Source organism: Ovis canadensis, chromosome X (assembly GCF_042477335.2).
Source record: "Ovis canadensis isolate MfBH-ARS-UI-01 breed Bighorn chromosome X, ARS-UI_OviCan_v2, whole genome shotgun sequence".
Classification (NCBI taxonomy): Eukaryota; Metazoa; Chordata; class Mammalia; order Artiodactyla; family Bovidae; genus Ovis; species Ovis canadensis.
The window spans coordinates 16,557,237-16,563,042 of NC_091727.1; the positions used below are offsets into that span (position 1 = coordinate 16,557,237).

Consider the following 5,806-nt stretch of genomic DNA (forward strand, 5'->3'; position numbering starts at 1 on the left):
GTGGGAGTTGGTGGATAAAAAAAAACCAGCTGCCTCAGCCCTGCTCTGGAGCCATGGTGAATTCTGCTAACTCTAGGGTACAAGGCAACCTCTGGAAGTTCCCCAGCAGGACTGTGCTCCAGCGACCCCCAGGGTTTGATAATCTTCCCTTTCTTGGTTGCTGTACCTTCCTATCTCACTTCCTCTACTACTGTTTCCTGGAATCACCACACAAAGAAATAGTTTCCTCACATTCCTCTCTTAGGTCCCACTTCTAGGGTAAGCCACACCAAGACAGTAAATAGAAAGATTTTTCCTCATCATTTATCCTGCAGCAAAGGTGCCACTTTATTCTCCCATTTCACAGAACCAGTTAGGCAAGTCCCCTGCTCTGACCAGAGGGTAGCACGTTGCAGTGGGAAAGCCATGAACTTGGGTGAAATTCAATCTGGAGTTCAAATCCAGCCTTTGCCATTGACTGGCTGGCTGACCTGTGTGACCTTGCTCAAGGTATTTTGCCTCAGTGAATCTTCATTTCCCCGCTTATTAAAGAGGGCTAGTAATACTTCCCTCCAGAACTGGGGAGAGAATCAACTACGTGATGTATGCCCACAGCTCAGTACAATGCTTAGCAGGTAGGAGCAAACGAATAAATGGCAGTTCTTTGACTTCCAAAAGGCTGCTCCACAGTCACTACCAAGAGAATGTGATGTTCTTGTCCTTGTAGCTTTTGTCACGGGTGGATAAAGCAAAAAGATACCCAGAGCAAGGATCTATCAAGATTTCAAGCTTCCTGTGATTACAAAACAGTAGCAAAGACAACCATGAGGAAAACCTTATCTGGCTAACAATTTTTCCAGTCCATCTTTTAATTAGTTTTTGAGAAATTTCTGACCTCATAGACTAAGCTGCATTGTATTAATATTCTACTCTTCTGGGTCTGTGACAAACAAGAAGAAATTCGCGACCATAAAACCCCCAAATAAAACAAAACAGGGAGAAGCTTATAAAACTAAATATGGAACTCAGCTCTAACAGCTGAATGGAGAAAGGAATTAGAATAATTTAAAAGTCACAAGTGGATGGTAAAGTGTAAAGAAATGGAAACTTACAGACTATTTAAAACCTGGAAATGCTGACTGTTCAGAAACAACACAGATGGATCAAGAGTGGTGAACAGCCAGAGAGGATTACAGACAGATCTGCATTGTCTTAGCAGCTCCCTGTGCCACCTATTTCTGAGGACAGTTGGACAACTAGATACGGAACCAGGCTAATGCTGGCAGCAGATCCAGTGATGGCCACTGGCCTAACGGTAGGTCCTTCCTTTGAGTTTGCAATGATGAACTATGCCCCGTGTCTGATGACTCTTACTGATTTGGGCACCCTAATGCCCCATTGTGTGGTGGTACTGGGCTTCCCTGGTGGCTCAGATGGTAAAGAATCTGCCTGCAGTCCAGGAGACTGAATTCTATCCCTGGGTTGGGAAGATCCCCTGGAGAAGAGAATGGTTACCCCTTGTATGGTGGTACCCATAAGAGGTCAATGAAAATGCTTGAAATGATGAGTCCATGAGTAGTCTCAGTAGATACATCTCTGGAGAGTGGACTCAATGTCACTGAATCCAGGGTTGCCGTGCCTCAGAGGAAAACAAGATTTTCACATTGCCAACAGGGGAAGCTTGGTCAAATGTGGTTGTGAAGTAGCATCCTTGAATTCTATAGGCCTCCAGGGTTGAGGCACGTGGATGGGCAGTGGAGTAGGGATGAGGAAAGCCCATGCCATCATTGCCTGTGTCTTATGTGTCCTGATCACTGCAAAGATGACCAGGGAGCTGGATGGCCTTTGGAGTCAGGGTGACTCCAACATGACCAGAAGGGCTTATCAGATACACTCAGTGATGGCTTACATCAGAGATTATAATGGCCTGGTCACTCGAGTAGGGAGGCAGATTCCCTGCCACCTGGTCCTGAACCCCTGTACTCCCTTGTCATATTTTGTTGATCTCGAAACCACCTTTCTGAGTGAGAGAGCCACATCACTAGCAGGGACCACTAGGTTCAGGGTGGCCGGGGTTTGCTGGCAGCTGTGCTGATGTCCTCTTCCAGTTCATCCATGATGGTGGCAAAGGCTTTAAAGATGGCATTCGTGGGTCCAGCCAGAGTGGTAATTCTCTCAGCACAATTCCCTTTGGAGATGTTGATATGTACATTACGCTTCCCACACATCTTCTTAACTGATTCTCTGTTCATTCTGAGACACTGCCAACATCCTTTTCATGCATAAGGAGCTGTCTGGTGAAAGCGACATTCAGTCCACTTGCAGTCATACCCTCTATCCACCTGAAGGGCCCCTGTTGCCTTCTTGATAACCCCTATCATTTCTCCTCTGGCATTCTGCCCTCCCCATTCCCACCCTTTTCTTCTCCAATCTGCAGTTTTTGGCTTTGACTACTACCAGTAGTAGTCTATTTCAAGTCCAGCTCCTTGGAATACCACTGGACCCAGAGACAGATATTACAGGTGTCACACTAAGAACTAAGCATAAAAGGAAAACAACTGATAGATGTGATTATGTTTAAATGAAGAACTTTTGTTCAACAGTAGACCCCATTAAGAAAGAGAAAAAACAAGCCAAAGAGCAAGAGAATACCTTTGCAGCTCCTGTACCCAATAAAAGACTTTTACCTAGAATAGATAAAGAAGTCCTATCCATTAAGAGAGAAGTAGAAACCCCATCGAGAAATGAGCAGAAAGCTTGAACATGAGCAGCACAAAAGAAGATATACAAATGACCAGTAAACATAATGAAATGTGCTCAACCTCCTTACTAAACAGAGAAATGCAAATTCAAAGCTCCCCTGTCCATTGAGTAGATGCCAGAAATGAAAACATCTGCTAGAGAGCAACTGGAACTCTTGTACCCTGGTGGTAGGCATGTCTGTGGGTACCCTTTCCCTCGATTTGGCAAAGACTTTGACATTATCTGTTAAAGTTGAAGATACTTACACCACCTTCCCCTCCAATATGTAGCATATAATTCCATTTATATAGCGTTCAAAAACACACAAAACAAGTCTCCAGTTTAGGTATATATACTAGGCGGCAAAACATTGAACACGGCAAGGAAGCTATTACCATAAAGTCAGGGCCATGGTTCTCTCGCGAGAGAAAGGAGGAAACCCTGATGGATTAGGAGTGCGCAGGGGTCTAGTGGAGGTGTTGGCAGTGGTCTGCTTGTTGATGAGGGTGGTAGCTGGAGGAGTGTTTGGTCTACAGTAATTCATTGTGCTGTGTGTTTGTGCTTCATGTACTTTTCCATATGTATGCCGTATCTCACTGTAAGAAAGTTTTTTAAAAGAGCTTTCTCAAAGCATTCTCTGAAAAGCATTGGTTAATGAGGATTTAATATATGTTACTCACAAAAAGAGTTCCATGGTCATATACATCTCAGCACTGGAATACATGAAAACAATCAGGACTTTAGAATACCAAGGTACATTGTGAAATTCCAAGAGGAATCAGGAGTATCTAATAATTTATGTGACCACAGAACCCTTTTCCTAAGGGAGATTTTACAGAGCGTATACTTAGGAAAAGTAGATGGAAAAAAGTCATAGAACAAGTTTCAGTTTCACGAGTCAGTTGATCTGACCAAGGGCTTCAGGAGCTTTGTGCAAAGCGTGAAACACAAAATACAAACAAATGAAGTTTTAGGTGGTGCTGAACTGGAGGCTCTCGGTGTTCCTAAAATCCTCATAATTTCAAGTGTCTACTCAACTGATCCCAAACACTGAATAGTGAAGGGTCAGCCCATGCCTCTCCTCTGTGACAGGGTATATTCTAGTTTTCCTAATCACCGTGATGACCTGTGTATCTGTGGATGGATGGACCACCTGGTGTTTGCTCACTTTTGGTTGTTCTAGGTTCGTGTCCTTCACAGCTGTTTATAAGCAAAATAATTCAGATGGAGTCCAACCTCTGCCCCAGTGCTGGTGCAACAACTCTGCTCTAACTGGGCCACTGAGTCAGTTAGCTTTCACTGTATAACAAACCTCCCCACAGCCTAGTGGCTTAAAAATAGCCACCACAATTTTGTAATCTGGAAATTTGGACTGGGCTCAAATGGATGAGCTTTCTGCTGGTCTCAACTAGGTGTCACTCCTATGTGTCTACAGATGGCCACTGGGTCAGCTAGGATGCTGGCAGGCTGTTAGCTGAGGCAGCCATTTAAGTTCCAGCTATGGATTTCTCTTATCTTTCATCAGACAGCCCCAGATGGGTTTATTCATGTTGCAGCTATAACAAGAGTCCTAAGAATAGCAAGAGAGGGAGAGCTCCAGTGTGCACGTGATTTTCAAATCTTTGCTTGCATCACATTTGTGTTTATGCTGTGGATCAGACAATCACACAGCCAAGTCTAGAGTCTAAGTAGAAGGAGACTCCCCAAGGGTATGGATACAGAGACTTGAACAAATTGGGAGCCATTGCTGCATCAGTCTGCCAAAGGTGCTTTGGGCATCAGAGCCATTCATTATCAAAACTATCTCTAAAACTGCACTGATTTATGGTACTTCTGATACCAGTCAAATTCACTGCTGAGATGTATTTTTAAAAGCAACCATGTTCATCAGCCTTTCAAAGAAATGATCCAAGTAAGAAAGGTTGATTAAGATAGAGATCGATTACCTTTTCAAAGATATGATGAAATGTAAACAGTTTCCCCTAAGTATACAAGATGGTTGTTCAAGGAGAAATTTAATTACAACCCAAGGAACAGATGGATTCTCACATATACAGCTTATCATTAGATTGCATTTGGTACAAAAACGATGATGTTTCCTTTCGTTTCACTGGTTTGTGTCTAACAAAATCTATTCCTTGGCTTTTTTCAACACAACTCTGTTGCGGACTTCAAATTATAATCTAAGGCTGCACATATTAACCCTGTCTGTTGAAAGAAAAGAAGCAGGGTTATGTGGGGCAGTAACGAACAGGCAGGATAGGTCCAGGCCAGCTTTCTATTGTTCTCAAGCGTTGGCAGTGGATGACTGTGGCCATGCTGAGTTGGGAAAGGATAACAGCTCTAAGTCACAGCAGCACTGGGGGCAGAGGGAGGGTAATTTCTCTCGGGAAACGACAAGTTTCATCAGGTGACTCCAGATGGAATTACCAGTCTTGATTACCTTTGACCACCTGAGGCCACCATCTTGTACTCACTTTATACTGTTGAGACCACAAGAAAGGTTTGTCACCAAAACCTGTAAACTCCCAGTTTCTGTCTTTCATGACATGGATCTATGTTTTTGCTTCAGATGACATTGAAGTCTATAGATAATTTTGAATGTGATGAAGTCATAGTTTCTAAGCTTTTTATTAAGTTGAGTTGTTGATGATGATGGTCGAGAGAAGCAGCTCCGGCTGAATTCTTGACAAGAATTATATCATTTCATCTTTATGATGCCCTCCTATCTCTATTTGACACCAGGAGATTAACTGACTGGCCCAAGGACCCACAAGTTGTAAATGGTGGTGACAGGATTTGAACCCAGGTCTACTCTGACCCTAAAGTTCTGCTTTTAACTAGTCAGCCACATCACCCCTCTTTTGAGCATTTGCTAGGTAATATGCCTGAGCCTCCTCCTCCTCATCATCTATACTTTTATTGAACATTTGCTCTTTGTAGTGTATACAGAGCTGTGCTGGTAATGGGGTATAAAAATGCCTCTTGCACAATAGAATGGGATGAACAACCTTGGGAAAAACAACCTTATAAATAACTTTCTATAGTTGGTGGTCTTGATGGAGAGGGAAAACAGAAATTATAA

At 43.2% G+C, this 5,806-nt stretch overlaps 1 pseudogene; it reads right to left on the bottom strand.

The window, feature by feature from the left end:
* Positions 1-1,560: 1,560 nt before the first annotated feature.
* Positions 1,561-2,308, bottom strand: LOC138930425 (poly(rC)-binding protein 2-like; annotated as a pseudogene).
* Positions 2,309-5,806: the final 3,498 nt, after the last annotated feature.